We start from the raw sequence: 20,311 nt of genomic DNA on the forward strand, positions 1-20,311 counted from the left end.
CACTTGAGGATGGAGGAGTAGGCAAAGACTTCAAGAACAAAACCCAGACTGCATAGGAAATATAGGTGATTTGTTTTGTGATCAAATGTTCATTTTGGACAATTCTCTGTGAAGGAAGAAATATCATACCTTGATTGGTGTAGATTTTAAGGTGCCTGAGCCAAGTGATATAAAGTTATCTCATGACAGTTAGAACTACCAGGAATCCTCCATGTAATTTGGAGTAAGGTAATTTCCCATATCCCTTAACAGAAAGAAAAGTGAATCTTGGGGAATATAAAATGTATATATTTATAAGTATAACTGGAAATGATAAATTGTGACATTTTAAAATAAAAATAAAATCCCTTGAAATTAGGGTTGAAAAATTTCCTGAATAAAAACACTACATGGCACCTGGTTAAATTTAAGTTTCATCTATATAATAAATAAACTTCTGTACAAGATGTTCTGTGAAATTGCCCTTAAAGTTCCACGTAAACTGCAATGCATGGTTGACTTATTCAAAATATTTTAAAATGTGGACAACAAATTTTGTGAAGGAAATGAAGTAAATAAAGATTAGACTATAAGACTCACTGTACCTCTCATATGTTTATTCCAGTAAGTAACCCATGCATAAGTTGAAGAATTGTGTGAAAATATCAGGGAGAAAAGTCAGCTCAACACTGCTAGTTTCAATGAGGAAGATCTTCCTTAAGTACTACAAGTCTGCTGTATCCTTAGTGACTGCTAAAATGGGAACAGTTTGCTCAGCTCTGTCCTGTTTCCCTTTTAGGAGGAAGCTACCTTTCATGTATTAAAGTGAAGGCTCTGCTGTTGCAAGGGCAAGGTCTGCTGGGCCCTGCCTGCTCAACTGCAGGGATGAAGCTTTGTCTCCACGTCTCAAATGCAGGATGCCCATTTGACTCTTAACTCTTAAAAAAATATTTTAAATTTAGCTTTATTAATGTTAAAAGTGATATCCCAGAGTCTATCTGTTGCTCCTTTTTGGTATTTATTTTTTCACCTTTGATTTGCAGAACTTGAAAGAGAAAATGTACTGCTTATATAGCTCTTTTCAAAAACTTGACCCAAATCATGTCTCTTAATTTATATGCGCTGGTGTAAAGAGGCTACCAATGTAGCCTCCCTGCTTATATGAATTACATGAGTTTTGGAATGTTTATTATACAGACTTTTGAAATAAATCTTAGTTTTTGCACGACAACCCTAAACATACAAATTCACTATGATAAGGTGTATAAAATGAGCAACTATAAAATTGAAAGTGTTTCTGAGGATGGATATATAGAGAGACTTTAAGGAATCGAAAAAGAATTACGACTGAAAAAGTAGATGAAAGAGGAAATATGATCATTAGAGCAGTTGTCAACAAGCATTGACTTGAGATGCCAGCTGGTACAATTCATATTCACATGTCTGAACTCTTCCCGCAACTATGCAAAACAATCTTACTTTAAAAAAAAGCCAAGGAATGGTTCTATAAATGAAGGGACGCCTTGTCCTTGTGAAAGGGTGAAGTGAAAGGTGCTATGGCAGGCTTTACATTGCTAGTGATGTGCTAGTATAATTTGAACCTTGAGTGCATTTCACTTTATCACTGCTGTGTTAAATGCCAGATGGAGAGGGTTTTTATTGTTTTTTCAAAACTAAAAAAAAATTCCAGAGATAGAACCATCCAGAAGCTTCCAAAAATATTACCTTCTGGACATGGACTTCATAAGACAGGAAACTCTCTTAGAAATGGAAACTTCCAAATTAAAGCTACTGCTTTAGCCCTTGATGAAAAGTTTACAAAATAAGCCGCATTTCTGGGTCTAAAAAAGATCACACATCAAGGCTTCATGACCAAATTAATATGTAGCCTATCCCCTCCCCAAGGTCTTTCCCTTGGTTTTATTATTACTGACAATATTGTAAGAGCGGTGTGAAATGGCCAATTCACACATGTGCCACGTTTTTGCACACTGCCTGAACCTGCTGGAACATGATTTTCCTAAGAATGATGACAGTAATAAACATCTTCTGGCAGAGGTTTGCAAAATCTGCACCCATTTTAGTCCCTCAGTAATGGCCCATAAAATTCTTTGAGAACTGCAGGAGAAAAACCAATGTATATTCTCATGCATAAATTAAAACTAGAAGTGCCAGCTCAATGAAATTCAACTTTTCACACTCTGGGACAACAGTGGAGCAATTAAAGATAAACAAACCCATAACACGTGGGTGCAACCAAAGGTCATCAGAGAAAGTGTTTCTGTTGGAGATCCAACCATTACCCAGCACTTTTGTTGAGTAGATTCCTTCTTTGGTCTGAGAAAAGATTCAGGGTAATTACCTAGTCCTCTCTGGTAAGTCCTCTTACAAAGGCAACATCAATCTTAATAGATGAGAAAAAAAATGTTCATCTTGATTTTTCTTTATATTAAAGACTATTTTTATACACAAAAATGTGATATAGGCAAGGATATTTGTGATGTCCTTCTTTATTCAAAGCTTCAAGTTTGAGCAGTATCATTTTTGTGGTTGAACAATTCAAAAATATCAAATCAATTGGATGAGGCCAATTGAGAATCACTCAATGAGAAGATTTTTACGCTCTTGGATCAACTAGCAGCAAACACAATTCACCTCTGATTTCGCCTGATGTTAGCTAGTAGTATCCTATTTTTTACAGTCACTATTTAACGTTTTGTTACATATGGGAAGATGTACAGTGGACTGTTGACTTACAAACTCAATTCATTCCTGAGGGATGGTGGTAACTCACATCGGACAATTGAAGGCTCAGGCTCCTTTATATAGCCTTCAAAATCTTTCTCATGTATACAAGCAGATCTCAATGTCCTTAGAGAGACATTGGCCCAAGATTTCTCAATTAACCCGACACGGGAAAGCATGTTGTAATGTTCTTTCCAGAATTTTTTAAGGGTTAAATCTGTATCTGAAACCATCTGGAAACACAAGCAGCAAGTATTTGGATCATTATTCAATTTCAGTTGTAAGTTAAAACTAAAATTCTGGTAGTAACCCAAGTTGCTCATACGTCAGGCTGGTCGTAACTTGGGGGTCCACTGTAGTTCATCAGATTCAAGGGCTTTAAAAAGGTTTTTAATCATTGGACTATACTGTGTGGAATGAAGGGTTGCAGATGCTCAGACAGTATAAGTAAGTATAAGGGCAAAAATAACAGTCTCACCAAAGTAGGCACATTAGACGATCATAGAATAATGCAATAGAAGAGATGGAATTTACCCTCCGAAAGCTGGTTATGCCCAGTCAGAATCCCAGCTCTGCAATGTATGAGAATCCTGTGCCCGCCAAACTTTTATACAATTTTCTAGTTTACTTCCTTAATATTTTTCATGATATCCTCTTTATTGGCTTTAGACATGCTATTTTTAATCATAACCTATCCATCTCTCTAATACCAGGCATTCTGTGATGGTCATTTTCTAGCTGATTTGGGATATTGCAGAGGCAGAGTCTTCCTCTGTATAAACAGCTGTACACACAGTGTTTCCTCTCTTATTTCCCCTTACCCATCAGAGCCACTTCCAAAAAATCTTTTGTCTGCTCTCATGCAGACAAATCCTAGCCACTTTTAGAACATAAAAATTCTTGGTTTCTGTGTAAAACAATGTACCAAAGAATTTTTTGTAACAAAGGTAGTGCCTCCTCTACAAAGCCTCTTATTTTAGATGTAAAAAATAAAATATTTTTCTATTAACATGTTGCTCCCCCTTCCTAAATTTGTCTAGAACTTGATTTAATTATAAAAGGCATAGTTTAGGACACTAAGTACAATGCAGTTTGAAATGTGACCAAGAACTTTCTTCGGAATCTGTATGGATCTCTGCTCTCAAAGAAGTTTAGGTTTGCCCATCCTTTCCCAAGCAGGAAGTGCCTCTCAGGCAACAGAGCTTTTCCATCACTAAAGTCATGTCCTGGGATTGAAGAAAGGTACAAAAAAAGGGGCAGAGCCATCTTTGGATCAAAAACAGAGAACAAGATCTATACAAGAACCACAAGCCTCTAAATCCCAGGAGAGGAAATTGGCCAGCAGTGCTGGTATTAACCACTCTCTTGGTATAGACATGATACTGGACAATGAGCTCTTTTGACCCAGAAATGGTTGAACCATGAGATAGAGTCAAATATTGTAAACACACATATACCTGCACAGGCAAAGATTTAGGGGAAAGGTCAAATGGACTGAGGCTCTGCATGAAGAGAGTCAGATATTGATCCAGGTGGGCACCAAACTGCTCCCAAAACACAGTAGCAGGTCTTTATGGATTTACTGAAATCAGCTAAATCTGGTAATTTCCACCTACCATAGTTGCAATGGTCAACTTTTCCTAGAGGCAGTTGTATTTTCTTTTTTTAAAAAAAAAATTAATTTTATTGGTACATTTTAAGTATACAATATAATGAAATTCATCATTGGAGATTTGTACCTTTACTTAATATATCTTGATTCTTATTTTTTCACCATTCCTCTGCCCTCCTTTCAACCCCTCCACCCCTCTCTATTTTACAAAGACTTTTTTTCCATTTTTTCATTTTCTCATGAGGCAGTTGAATTTTCATGTAGCTGCCATCATTTTTTAAAAATATCTTGGCCTTGTGGGTCTGAACCTTATAATAGGGCCAAAAAGTTCAGATACTTGGGATTTTGTGCCTTCTGAAGAAGCACAAGGGTGGAGGCAGAAAAAAGGAGCAAGACTGTCCATACCAGGTCCAATGGGCAATAGACTAAATTAGCCCAGTATTATAGCTATAGAATGAATATTTTTAAATGATCAACATACCAATATGCAAAGCTGAGTAGAAACTGGCCCAAGAATTATTACAACAAAAAAGATAGATGCAATATGAAGACAAAGATTGTAAGACTTTTATCCCATTTCAGTCTCAATCATATATCTGCAGGTAGAATCAGCATTTTCATCAGAAGTAACCTGCAGGTCCTGAGAAGTAACCTAGACAGCTGTCATAATCTACATGTTGGAGGTGTCATTTTACAGCAAATCTAGTGAAAAACTAACAATGTATTTCCCAGATGTGTGACATTCAAAATTAGCCATATTTAAGTTGACTAAGAGCAAGTGAAGCTAAGCGGTTATTATTCAGGTGTTTCCTTGGTAACAATCTCTCATTGCATGCAAACATTCTGCTCCTGTGGCTTCACCATGATCTTATGATGATGAGTCTGTTAACTTGGAATGAGAGAGAAGGTAAGCTGAAAATTGAGACACAGAAAGAAAATGTTTCATTTTGATTCCCTAAATTCAAACGTCCAAAGCCTATTTTTTGCTTTTTTCTTTCCTAAGTCAATATATTCTTTTCTTTTTCCTTAATATATTAATTTTCCTCGGCTTTCATCCCTAAATACTCAGAACATTGACTGATGAATTAACTTAGAAATTTATTGACAATTTTAAAGAGTTAAAACATGCAAAAGAGCTTTTATTAAAATGAAGATAATTAGGTAAATATATGGTTACTAGTATTATTTTATTCATTTTTCTATAATAAAATATTTAAAAACATTTATGTATAGAAATGAAATACTATGTTGATGTTGTTAGTCACCAGGCAAGAACTTTTTTTTTTTGGTATGGGGAATCACACTCAGGACCTTAGGCTGGCGAGGCAGGCACAGGAACCACTGAGCTAAATCCCTAGCCCCAGGCAAGAACTTTTAAGGGCAGGCTATTATACTTACAGGGGAAAAATTGCTGCCCCTTTAAAGGATTGTTAACAGTCCTTCAATTTTATTTTTTGTTTGTTTCCACTAAAAGCCTTCTGAGCAATTTACAAGGGACTAACTAAATGGACAAGTCACTCTGACTCATTCTTTTGCATTTAAATAATAAATTCTCTGCCCAGCAATATTCATTCATGGCTGCCATATTTTGAACATGTGATCTATGACTTCAAACAGCATGTGTCCACCTCTCCATGTAATGAGTCTTTCCTTTATGACTATGTGTAAGTTTATCAGTAAAAGCTCCTTGCCTGCTTGGTTTGAGAAGAGCATCATTTTGGTTTATGTCCAGTGAGTGCTCTCCTGGCTCCACTTTTTACTCTATCTCCTGATTGTGCTTATTTTGCACTCATAAGAAGAGAAGCCATTGTATTCACTTATAGAATTATTATCCAAATAAATTCTATCTTAATCAGAACCACTCCTAGAACACTTCACTTTGTGCACTCTTACCCTTTAAGGAAAGCTTGCTTGATTTATCTGTGTTCTGGAAATTTATTTAATAGCTATAGATTTGTTTCTATATTATTCAGTAGCTAAATAGGAAGCAGGAACTTATTTCCTTTAATAATATGGTTTTCACTGCTGTTTGTTTGAGTTCTTATAACACTTTAAGCTTTTAGAAGAAAAATGCTATATGCCAAGAACTAGTATTCAAGAAACTTAGTAAGAATGAAAATTGAAACTTGTGAGGTATACTAAATCTACAAGATTTTAAATAGGGTCTGATATCATTAACCCACAAATTCTAGACTAACCCACTCCAATAAAGAGTAATTCCAGAACCTAGTTTGCAGAATGATTACATGGTTAATGCAGGATTAAATTTTCTTTCAATTATAAGACTGAATTTGGAAAATGGTCTAAAGAGAAGAAAAAGTTCTGCAAGAGGTACATTTGGTCTAAAGTGCTTTTAAATATGCTTCTTAATGGCTGGGGGCTATTTTGTTCTTCATCTAATCATTGTCTGAATTACTGAAGCTCAACTCATCTGATAAAATAGGTGAGCTCTGTGATAATGAAGTCAGATAATGTCTTATCTGGGTGTCAGGCTAGGTATCAAAAGACAGTGTGTTTAACCATTATTAAGGAGTTTGCAGACTGAAATATTTTCATTCAAATACTTGTTCCAAGCCAATTCATTGAAATAAGAAAATGTTTAGAAATAAGAAAGCATTTGAGAAGCTGTCCCTTTAACTATTTCATAAAATTGCTTGTTATTTAAATAAAGGTAATTAAAAGTGTAATGCTCTGGAACTATTACATACCCACTCCAGTGTGAGAGGATTTTTGTTTTAGGAAAGAGTCAATACCTTAAAAAAGGTGTAGGCTTCACAATGAGAATCCCATCAATACTTTCAAAGAGCTGGAGATTAACTCATTTAAATAAACAGTCATTTTATAGCTTTTTCACCAGGGAAGCCTGCTTTTCCTTGGGGTTCTTGAATTAGGGAGTTCCACACTGAGGTTCTGTAAATTAGCTATGTGGGCATTCCTATTATCAGGACCTTCACCCCTGCAGGAGCGCCCACATGGCAGGAATCAATGAAATGTAGAAATCTCCTGACTAGCAATCTTCTGCCCAGATTGCCTTTGCTTTTGCTTTGCACCTGTCTTTTCAAAAAGTATTCCTTATGCAATTATTTGTTTGAGTCTAATGAGCAGCAGGAGTTGGAAGGCCAATCTCATCTGCACTGTTTTTTCAGGTGCTCATACTTGCAGAGGAATTTTCGTACATGTTGGTTTTATAGCACTAAGTATGAAAATGTATACAACTAACTGCTCAGTGCAAGTTTTAAAGGCAAGTTTCTGTAAAACAAAAAGATATTTTAAGTGCAATATACAAATGTACTGCTTCCTCCATGTGTTTTTCTTTTTTACATGAACTGAAGCAAAACTGTATCACATATGAAAAACATCAAATTTTTGTTTTTCACCCACACCAAACATATGGTAAGTATTTCCTTGGTTTCTAAATCTGATGCATTTCCAAATACACTTGGGGAAGAAGTGTAAGTTGCTATACTTCCATCTACTTTTTCTCAGGGAAATTTGTACAACATAAATTTTATAGAATGGATGAATTTTATGAAAAAGAAAAATCTTTGTCCTTACAATGCTGAAATATCTATGAAATTGCAAGCCAATAGAAAGGAACCATGATAGTATTTTCTGTCCTTCTGTCAATAATAAACTTTCCCAAGCTTATATGTATTTCTACAGTCAAGTTCACATTTTTAGCACTACTGAAGAGAGGAATTAGCTCACCTGGGTATCTAGGCCACAAGGTTAGTTAGGTAAAGGATCCTATTGAGTCATGCATTCTACTTTGTCATGATTGTCTGGGTTTTTTTGTTTTGTTTTGTTTTTGACAGAAAATCAAACCAATCAACTGTCTACAAAGGATTCTAACATTGCCACTAATTGTGTCAGTATAAATGTCCTTTTTCTGGGTCATTTTAGCAGTCTTATCTCCTTGTTTTCTGAATACATCAATTTCATTTTGTGTTAAAAATCAACACTCCATGAGATATTCTGCTCTGAGCCTGACAAGTCATGAAGCATTAGTGGATGATTGCTTCTTTTTGACTTGGAGTTCCATGTAGTATATAGGGCATTTTAATAGGGAAATCACTGTAGACTTTGTAATCCTGTGTGTGACACTTGTTCTGTGAACTGATAAGGGGGAAGTAAGAAAGTCAAGTACACATTTGTCAGAAAGTCTTCACTGTCTCTTCTGTCCCCAAAGGCAGGAACTGTCAGCATTTGTGACTTCAAGCTAGGCCATGTTCTGATAGTATTGTGCACATTCCCAGAGGGGATTCTTTGGAGGGACTTTTGCATTCATGTGAAGGGAAATATTTCAGCTGCTTTTTACACACACTGATTGCCTAAGACAAAGTGACTGACTGCTAACACATGCTGAAGTTGAAGGACATAAACATACCTAATGATATGTTTTGTCATAAACAATCACAGAATAAGGCCCTTTTCACAGGTGATTAAACAAAATGAATAACAGAATGGAGATTTGTATTTTGATGTTTGTTGCTCATGTAAACTCATGTTCTGCATTTTAGAATTTGTTGAAGACAAAGTTTCTCTTTTGGGAATAAGCCCTAATAATCAGGTCATTCCTCTAGGTGTATTCTGAAGTAACTACTTTTGGTGATTAAACTTCACATATTATATTGAATAACAGAGTATGCTGTTAACAGTATGCTATCTGTAAAGGCTAGAAAAAGCCTTCATTTTTGGAGAAGGCAAGCTAATGCTTGTCAAACATCATACTGCTCTCTGATATCCAGGTAAGAGCAGCTGCAGAATACCATTAATAATAGCAAATATTTTTTGAGTGCCTATATGTGCTAGGCACTATATCAGACTCTAAGAAGAAATGTATTGTCTCATGTAATATTGTATTTCATAAGCAATAGAAATAGCAAGTAATTCTAGGTAGTAAAACAAAAATATTAGAAATGTATTAAGAAATGTAACTTAGAAATGTACCAAGACCTATGAGTCCCATTCAAGAGTTAAAACAAGTGAGAGCCTTCCCAATTAACAGATTTGACCAAAGAAAGGAAGACTGTAAGAAGCTGGAATGAGGCTATTTAGCCTATCTTCTGTGTAGTGAGAAGCCAGGAAAATAATCCAAGAATTTTGAGATTTTTGATACAACAGATACCTTACATCTTGGACACAAACTAGTTTTCCAGTTTTATTCTTCTGGGACAAGTATCACCTACATTTAAGAGCTTGATGGAACCTTTGGCTGATAACACCAAATATGAGTAGACAACAGGAGGTTTTCATTGCTTCTCACATGATGCAACAGTGAAGCTCAAACACAAGTCTAATGATTCCATTTCTCCTCTAAAAGATTTAGGAAGATAGAACCTCAGCTACTTTCTTAGGGAGTGATTTCTAAAATATGTTTTTGAGAATAAGAGAAGATCTGTTGTGCATTAAAGCCAACTCTGTATTTCCTTCATATTACATTCTATTTTTCCAATTAATAACTAGATGAAAAATTAATTAAAGAGAAAGCCTTTCTCTTTAAGGAAATGGTTTCATAAAAGGTGTAATAGATAATGTGAAATAGGAAGAAAAGGTGCAAAGGGGAAGGGGAAATTGGAGGAGCAGGGGAAAAGAAAGAAGGGAATGGAATGAATACGAGAAAAGAAAAAATGGAAACGAAGTCTTTGTAGAGAGGGAGAGAGGGGTTAAAGGGAGGGTGGGGGAATGGGGGAAAAAGAACAACCAAGATGGATTATGTAAAGGTGCAAATTTCCAATGATGAATGTCATTATATTGTATACCTTAAATGTACCAGTATAATTAATAAAAAAAAATGGTTTCAGATCATTTTATGGGATTTCTCTAGCAGACCCACTTGAAATTTTGAGGAAAATAACTCAAACTATATTAATGTACTAAAGAGCTATCTCTGAGGAAGCCCAGCTTCTTAGCTCTCCCTTCATAGCACTCAGGGTGTGTGTAGAGGAGAAGAAAATTGTAGTTTCAACAGAATTCAAACATTATTGTTTCTGATCTGAAAACATTTATTCATTAAGCCTAAAATAAAGGAAAACGTTTTTGAAAAATAACAGCCAGCAATTTAAATCTTACTGGGCTACATTGAAACTTGAGTTCTGGCCATTTTCTGGTATGTTATGAGTATTTACCAAGACAACATCTGCATAGCATTACCTACGCAATTCTGAGTATTTAATGTGCATACTTTCAAGAAACATGCTCCTTGTGGTCTGTTACATATATTTTTAAGACCACATTAAAAGACTCAAAAGTGGAAAAGATGTTTCTAGAAAACCATGGACATTTTTCATTTGGAGTTTTGAAAATGTGCAGTATTAGCTTTTATAACCAGAGAGAATATTGTAAAACGTCTGTAGAAACTTAAAGTGAATGAAAAAGTCACTAACTAACAGTTTCAAAAAAGTGTTACATTTTGGAAAAAAATGAAATGAATCTCCTATGAATAGAGACAGTAGAAAGATTGGGGAAAATGTCTACTTATCATTTGATGGAGTCCTAGCTTTTTTTTTTATAAACTGACCTTAAAGAAAGCCTTAATGTGAGTGTATAAGCAAAAAAGAAAAGTGTAGCATCAATTTCTTGCATAGTTTATAGTATGTTAAAACAAAAACTAACAAAACCTGAAAGACTAATATTAACATTGTCATAATAGTGTTTGATTTAAAAATAATGAGAAACACGGTAAATAATCAGAAAAGCAAGCTCCCAGGATTTTTTGCCCTCAAAGAAAAATAGATAGTACAGTCAGCAGATATCTTTATCAGTTTGTAACAGTGTTTGAATAAAAGAACTAAAAAAAAAAGGACTAATGGTGTCTCCTTTTGCTTTGGAGGTTCCTGACTGGAATGTGGTGTGTGTGCATGTGTGTGTGTATGTGTGTGTGTGTGTGTGTGTGTGTGTGTGTGTGTGTAGGGGGGTCTGGTTCCTTTATAGAATAGCAATTCAAGCCATTCTTTTTCATTGGAAATATTTGTCACAGAAACATTTTCCCATAGTGAAAAGATTTTGTGAACAAACTTTAAAACAATTTTTTATGTTGATGGTCCCTTACATGGCACTAACTGGAACCATGCTTTCTTTGGTCAAGGTTTTCGGCAGAGCCTGCCTTTGAGGTGCACCAGCTTGAAGTGTCCTCTCAGAGCCGAGTCACCTCTCTTTATGCTGTTGCTTTGAGTCCCTCTACACTTCACTGACATACTGCAGGCTCTTCCTCTTTTTATGCTTCTTGCCACAGTTGCCATTAATAGTCCCGAGATCCAACAACTTCTGCAAACACTGACTTAGCATTTTCTTTTCTGTGAACAATCACTCTATTGTTAGAATGACTTTAAATTGAGCCTTTGGTTCTTATTTTATGTTAAAAAAAAAATGTTCTGGGGATGTTCTCAGCCTAACCAAGTCACCAGTAACTCTGTTTTCATATGTAGAGATGCATGTGCAGAAATGAATTGTATAAAACATGTTAAAATAAAACCAGTAAAAGTGGACTTAACTAAGATTAAATTAGGTTAAAAAATCAAATATAGGAACTTGATGAAAAATATGTTTTTATGATTAGGAAAGTTAGTCATCTTCATAGTAGGAAGCTTTGGCATGGGAGGGGAGTAAGCCAAATAAAGAAAATGAAAATCACACATAATCCCATTAATTAAAAATGCCCCCTTGTCTTTTGATTTCTTTCTTTCTATAGAATGACATTTATATATAATGCATGCACACAAATGCAATGACACACAGTGAGCACAGAATTATAAATATGCCCCTCATTTATTTATTAGATATTCTCATGAAATATTATTTTCATGCATTCTTTTGTTTCACTATGGAGTTGTACTATACTTTATTTCTTTAAAATAAATTTCTTGAAGACACTGTATACCAATTTCCACCTCACTCCCAATGGAATTTATGCTTCTTTCCCCATTTATACTCTCAATGTCAAGGTTTAAAATGTCTTTCCTTATATTCATGAACATTAATTAATATCATTTATTGTAAGTTTTGCCATTCTAACATATGGAAGACAGTTAAATATCATTTCAATTGATATTTCTTTTGACAGCCAGTAAAGAGAAATCTTTTATTGTACAATATATCTTTTGATCATTTGAAATTGCTTCTGCCTTAAAATAAATTATGAAATTTTTAAATGATATTTTCTTTTATTGGTCATTTTAATGCAAAAAATTCAGAGTGAAAAATTTTGAAATCAAATTATTTCTAATTAAATCATTTCACATCTAGAGCCCAATAGAGAAGTAGTATTCCGTTCTTCTGTCACTCAAATCATTCCTATTTGAACCACTAAAATCATGCATTATTCCTTTAGGACAAATTACCTGTAGCTCTAGAACAAAAAACAAAACCGGAATTATTCCGTGCGATTCAATCATAAATTCAGTCTCTTTGCTCACCAGTTTTTATTGTCTGTCACTATTGTCCTTTCTCCACAGTTTTCTGTTTCTCACTCTTTTCTAGTTCCTTTGTTTACCTCCACCTTTATTTCAGATCTCTGTTCTTTCATGAGATAACTTCAAAGTCTTGCTTTCTTACATATGGGAAGCTTTGAAAATGGTTTCCCTCGAGTTGTATCTCTTGTTCCCAGGGAGAATAAAGATGACTAAAGGATGAGACATTACACTTAGTCCTGATGCAGAGAAATACTCATTTAATGAGAGGGTTAGATATTTATTTTTGAAATAATAAAATAGAAAATATTAGTTGTAGCCTTTATCATGTGCTAGGCCATTTGTGTGCATTATATCACTTAATATACACAAAGGTGATGTGAGGTGGATGTGATAATTTAAATGGACTCTAATCCAAAGTTTTGAATAAGACAATGTACATGAAATTGTATGTGTGTTTGTGTAGCACCTCATTAAAATTGAAGTGTATTATTAAATGAGTGTTCACTTAAATTATATGCCAGGAAAACAAAACACTTTCTTCATCATTCTTCTACTTTGCTTTTATTTCTCCAAAATCTTTGTTTCATTGTAGATGATGCATGATGTATTTTTCTAGGCTGCTCAAAACTCATTTATCCACTTATCCAAGTGCAGAGTTCATGAATGAAAAATCTCATACACTCAGGGGATGTCCAACAAACTCAGGCAAGGAGTATGAGATTGCAGAGTAGTTGTTGCCTTCAAATCTTGTTTTGAGAAACCATTTTTTAAAATTGTTTAAATAAAATTGTCTTTGATTAATCCTTAATAAAAAGAGAAAGTGAACAAGAGACAGGGACCCTCTTGTAAGGGAATAGTAATGCAAACATTGGGAGTCTGGCACAGAGCTAAATAGGAAAAGTGGAAAAGAATACAGACTTGTAGAAATATTCCTCAGTGTAAGTGGATCTGCAACTACTTAGGCATTGTATTTCAGAATATCTGGGTCTGGTGATGCAGGCCTACAATTCCAGTGCTCTGGGAGGCTGAGGCAGGAGGACAGCAAGTTGAAGCCCAGGCTAGACAACTTAGAAAAATATAGAGACCCTGTCTCAAAACAAAATATAAAAATGGAGCTGGGTATTTAGCTCATCAGTACATGCTTGTCTAGCATACACCCAGCCCTATAGCAAAAAATAAGTACATACATATGAAGATACATACATACATAGCTTTACCCCAAATCAGTAAGGAAAGATTAAAATTCTGAATACCCATTGTTGGGAAATTGTTAATGTCCTTTCACATACTGTATTTCAAAATAAATTCATGTTAAATTTTAAATAAGTATAAAATAAATAAAGTACTGGAATAGTAGATTGTGAAGGTAGTCCATGAATACTACATTGATAAAAATCTGCCCCAAATCAAACTTCTATTTGACAAAACAAAACAACAAATGATTATAACAACACAAGAAAAAAACAGAAAGAACAGAAAAAAAAAAGCAAACTGGTAAAATACACCAAGCACACAAGTGCTGCAGTAGGTTAAACTCCTCAATATTTAAAGATCTTTTAGAAAACCAACCAACAAGCATACAAACACCCTAATGCCTTTACTGTGGCTCAGCATAAGCAGTAGCCAAAGGATTTAGGGAATATTTTTGGAAAGAAAGCATTTTAAAATTCCAGTTTAAGAAAATTTTGTCCCACGTCAAAAATAAGTACTTAAATCAATAATATAACAAAAATTTTAGAAGTTCAAAAATTAAAACAGAGCTTTTTAAATGTTCATAAATATATTTATGGCAAAGTTTTGAAATAAGCCCCCCAATATATAAAGTCAGTTCAAATGGCATGCATATTTTCACTACAGTTACAGGTGTAGAAGTCATTTTATTCAAATTATTTTTAATTTGTTGTAGTTGATCATAAAATGGAACAGTTTTTAGCTGAGCACTGCTATAGGTGGAATGAAATGAAACAAGATGAAAGTTTTTGATTTTTAGATGTTTTTTTCCTCCAGCACTGGGAATTGACCCCAGGCCTTCACACTGAGCTACATTTCCATTCCTTTAGATACAGAGCTTCACTAAGTCACTAATTTGGTAGGGTAAACTGGACTTGCCATCCTCCTGACTCAGGCTGGGATTACAACTTTTTGGGCCTCCACACTCAGGTTGATTTGTAGGTTCTTGTAGTTTTCTTACACCTGAAGGATAATAGTCAATATGTTTGTGATTCCATTTTCCCCTAAACTTTTATAGTGTTTTCTAATAGCAATGAGCCTTATGTGATTTATCTATAATAGGTTATTAATGTTAATACTGGGTAACTGCAATCAGCTAATGATTCCCCCACCCCCACCCCCCAGTCTGGACTGAACCTAGCTGGTAAAGCAATACAAAGCAATGAAAAACTCAATGAGAAACCATTAAGTTTATCTGATTCTAGAAACTAGCTATTTCTTTTAAATCCATTAAGAATTCAACCCGAATAGGTTCCAGAGTTTCAAATCAAATAGCAAGTGAAAGAAAGTCAACCCTTTTGAGATATTCTCATAAATCTATCAGTGGAAGAGATGGAATAAAATATGAGAAAAAATAAAAATGTACCAAGTAGAGCCAGATGACAAATCTCCAGTAGCCAGTATATTTTTAAAAGATTACTATAATTCTGGACTATTTGAGTCAATAGTATGGAGATAAAAAATTCCATCAATAAAAATGACTGTATCCTGCTACATCTAGTAATCACTTAAAAGGGATAAGGCCACAAACTCCTTTTATTTTCTGCTGTACACTTTCTTTGTAAGAATCCTGGAAAATAAGCAATTGTACTTTATTTCTACTTCATTAGAGGCGGCCGTAGTTAATGTTTATAGAATATCAATAATGCAGTTTGTAGCTCTGCATAATTAAAGTCACCTCTTATGTTAATAAAATAACATGAAAAGAGGCACAGAATACAAGGCATAAATATGTTGACATATTTGGTTTTATTTCAGGCAAGCTTAATTACAAAGACATGGATATCTGCTATACCTATAAAAATATTTTTCTGTCACTTAGAGCTATCAAGCCTTACACCCATTTATGATAATAGTGAGAAAGAGCAAGCATCATCATAATGGGCCACCAGTGAATACTCACACACTCACAGCTGTGGCTGTCTAGACTATGAATCTGCAAGAGGAAGCATATGTAAATAGAGAAAGACCACACACACACACAGACACACACACACACACACACACACACACACACACACATGGATAATAAATTATTTTCTGGGTCTATGTTAAAATGCCAACCAGCAGAAAAAGATGAGGAAATTTACTTCTAATGTGAATCATTAGTGTCAGAGGCAGCAATTGGGATAATGGAAAATCCACAGGAATTACAGTGTAAGTCAGAGGACAAGGACAGCATTTTGCCTCCACCTGTTCCTAGCTGAATGATACTGGACCAGTCACTGAATGCCTTTGGGCCTGAATTTCTTGATTTATAAGGGCTAAATAAATAATTCATAAGCCACACATTGAGTATAAGGAATATCTGAGAATTCCAAAGTTATTTATATTCATATCTATTTTTGATACTGTATAGATTCTGGCATGTATTATGAAGGTAACAAATACTTATTTCACTCCTTCCTTTTTCTGAAAGAATTGTGAAAGTACATATGATGGTTTTATGTGAAAAAACTTTATAAAAATGAGATAACATTTAACTATCTCGCTTATTTGTATGTCCAAAAATATGAGCTCTCATTATTTCTTATCTAAAAGCAAATTATTGAATTATAATTCACCCCAAGTTTGCAGTATAATGTGGGGATTGATTTTAGGATAGAGAAAAGGAAACCCCATAATATTGTTGGACAAATTTTAAAACTAAGCATCCATTTACAGAAGGAACTGATTTTGAAAAAGTCACAGATGAGTGAGATAAATTTCAGGACATTAATGTTTATTGGAGTCCCAAGCAGACTGCTATTTAGACATGTATAATAAGCAATTGCTTCCATCTGATCAAACAGGTACTATGTGATCCTTGTGTTTTCATAAATAGTTATTTTCCAAAGTGCCTTATATTACACCAAGAGATTCATTTTACCAAAATTGGTTATTAGGGTTACCTAAGGTCATATACATTAAAGCGTGCTGTAAGCCAATCATTCATGCAACAAATGACACTAATTGCCATGGCCATCACCATCAGTTGGTGCCATTCCTAATAAATTACTTCTACCAGAGAGAATCGGTAAAATTTATTCACCATAAAATATCAAGCACAGGACAAGATCATGATTTACCTTGCTATGATACAACAGGACAAGTGTTGTATGTAATGTGGAAGGAATTAGAAGGGAAAGTAACAGTGATACCAACTGCCAACATTGTTAATATGTGCCAAAGTACTAAATTAAGCTCATTACATGTACTATCTTACTTAAAGAATTTGCAAAAGAATGGATTACTTAGCACATGTATAAAAACTTTGGAGGAGAATTCTGAGACACAAATGTTCTCTTTCTTGTGGTAATGGTTATGAAGTCTGAAATGTCATTAGCCAACATAGGCCTATAAAATAAGCTTATGCTGAAAGTAATATGGAAATCCCAAGCAGAACAGAGCCATGAGAATCACAGAGCTATGATAGGTCAGCCCCTTGTCAGATCCAGCTAAAGCCCACCATACTTGCTTATTCCTTTTAACTTTAGATACATTAGATACTTCAAGGAATGATGCAATTGATATACAGAGAAAAATCAACATAAGTGGGGACAAAGTATGAGAGTACATTTTCTTCTATCTCTAAATTCTAATCTTTTTAGGGAGAGTGAAGGTTAGTGTGCCAATTTGACTGGACAATAGGGTACACAAACATTTAATCAAATATTATTCTGGCTGTGTCTGTGAAGGTATCCTAGTTGAATGGCTAGAGTTTATGAAGCCAATTGCCCTTCCTAATGTGAACAGACCACATCTAATCAGTTGGAGATCTGACTGGAACAAAAATGACGACAAGGGAACTCCTCTTCTCTGACTCTTGAATTAGGAAATTAGTCTTTTCTTGTCTTTGAATTCAAGCCGAAACATCTCTCTTTTGGGGTGAGCTTTCCCATTTTTGAATGGAATTTACATTATCAGCCCTTTTGGTTTTTAGGTCTTTGGACTGGGATTGAACTATACCTTCATCCCTCATGGGTCTCCAGCTTTCTCATCTGATTTTCAAACTTCGCATTATCTGTAATCATGAGAACTAATTTCTTACAATAAGTTATGCTATCAGTTCTGTGTCTCTGCTGAATCCTGACTAATACAAGCAGAGACTGCTGACTTTTGCTTACGTTGAAGTAGTTTTATTGGACCACTTCTTCTCCTGACAGTAACCAAAAGCTATGGACAATAATAGGAAAAAAATTAGGAAAGTCATTGAAGAATCACCCAAAGCAGAACTTGGGGACTCTATTACCCTAAAAAGGAAGAAGCACATTGGATGGATATCCACAACCAATATTGATTCTTTTCCTCAGGACACTATTAGTTTTGTGGAACATAAAAGAATAAAGTTTAATCGGAAAGCAGAAATTTTACTGGGCTAGGAAAACTTATTTTCTTTTTTAGTTCAGAAGTACCACAATGGTGGGAAATTGAAACAGACAATAAAAATGAAGCTACAGAAGAAGCAAATGCCAATATGCATATAAATTCCCTTCAATTCCTGGACTGACCCTAGATTGTATATGCATAAGGCAGGACTTCAGGGACAAGGTAGAGAAACTCAGCTGGAAAAATTAAAGAATTCAGTACAGATTCTACTTTATACCCACTTCCAGAGATACATAGTTTAGAGTCAAGTATTGCCAAGTTAGAGGGTCTTAGTAAACATCAACAATCTATATCCAAGGGCAAAAGTAAAACCAAAATCATCTTATGCCAACCAAGTTCCAAACCAAGCCACAATCAGTAATTAACTCGCTTGATGGAACAAAACTGTCATCATCCTTTAAGATTTGTAAGAAATAAAAAGTAATCATAATGGATAACAAGATGGGACAATTCATGAAAATTTGGTGCAATAAATGAACCAAATGAAAATTTGAGGCTCAAAACTCAAGTACCTGTACGGGAATTTAATAGTTTATTAAACATCATTTAAAAATCAAGAAAAGTTGAATCACACACAGAAGAAAGAATTAAGATAAATGAAAACCTTTCAATGACTTGTGAAACAAAATTGAGCCATCTAAATTACAAATATCAGAAGCTCAGAAAGAGAAAAAAAAATGAGGCAAATAAAAACTCTTCAATTCATAAATCAAGGAATTTCAAAGACATCAAACGGGAAATAATTTTTTTTAAAAAATCCAGACAAACAAATGAAATAGACACAACATAGTCAAGCTTACATAAATCAAAGAAAGCGAAACAATATTTTAAAATTGGTTTGAGGAAGAGAAACCACTGTTTATAGGGGAACATCAACAATGATGACTGTATCTCAATCACAACACAGGAGGCTGGAAGCAAGGAAACGTTGTCTCCAAAGTCTTGTAAGAAAAAAATGTGCCTTGCTGTATTATGTAATCAAGGACCATAGCCTCAAGAAATGAAAACCAAATAAATACACTGGCAGAAAAACCAAAACCTAAGGAATGTCTTGCTTGCACATTTATACTGTAAGAAATGCTATTTCTTCAATTAGAAAGGAAACTATACAGAAAATAAGTATAGACTTTCAAGAAATTAAAGTATAAATACAAAGGCAATGATAAATACGTATACTTTCTTTCTCATTTAACCTTCTGTGCCTGATTTATTTCACTTAGGAGTATACTCGTAAGATCCATCCATATTTCTTCAAATGACTAAAATTTATTCTTTTTCACAGATCAGTAATACTCCACTGTATGTATATGTGTGTGTGTGTGAGTGTGTGTGTGTGTGTATGTGTATATATATATATATCACCTATTATTTTTGTTTTTCAGTTAGAGACCAGGTCTTTTTCAGTCACTTAGTTGCACAGGCTGGAGTCAAACTTGGGATTCTGTTGTCTTGATCCCCCAAGAGTGCTGAGATTACATGTATGCACTACAACTCTCAGCTATAATTTTAGTTCTGATGCACTATTTCTCATAAAGTAATTGTAAAATAATATCAGAGCCTTCTGCAATGGATTCCTATCTCTTCCTCAGTGCTACAGCCCAAGGTTGAAGAAAAACTAAAAGGCAGAACTAAAGAGACAGAGAAATGAGGACCCAGGACAGCCAGTGCTGAGCAAACAGTAAAGGCCCTGATCAGCCCCAGCCACTGATTATTATTGGTAATCAAACTGGAGTAAAGGGGAACTACATGTGAGGATGTGAAGTTGTGCAGTTGCTATGGATACTAATGCAGGCAAAGCTTATAATGGAAAAGACAAAGGATTCTTGAATTAGGAACAAAAAAACCCCAAAATATTGGACTGTAATTAAAACCTTGTCCTTCTAATTAAGGTTTTAATCATGGGAATGGAATTTGGGTGCAAGTTACTCTGACCTCAGCTACTATATTATCATATATTGAGCCCCAC

Source organism: Heterocephalus glaber, unplaced genomic scaffold, assembly GCF_053883595.1.
Source record: "Heterocephalus glaber isolate CG9 unplaced genomic scaffold, H.glaber_assembly_v1.0 deba00001442, whole genome shotgun sequence".
Taxonomy (NCBI): domain Eukaryota; kingdom Metazoa; phylum Chordata; class Mammalia; order Rodentia; family Bathyergidae; genus Heterocephalus; species Heterocephalus glaber.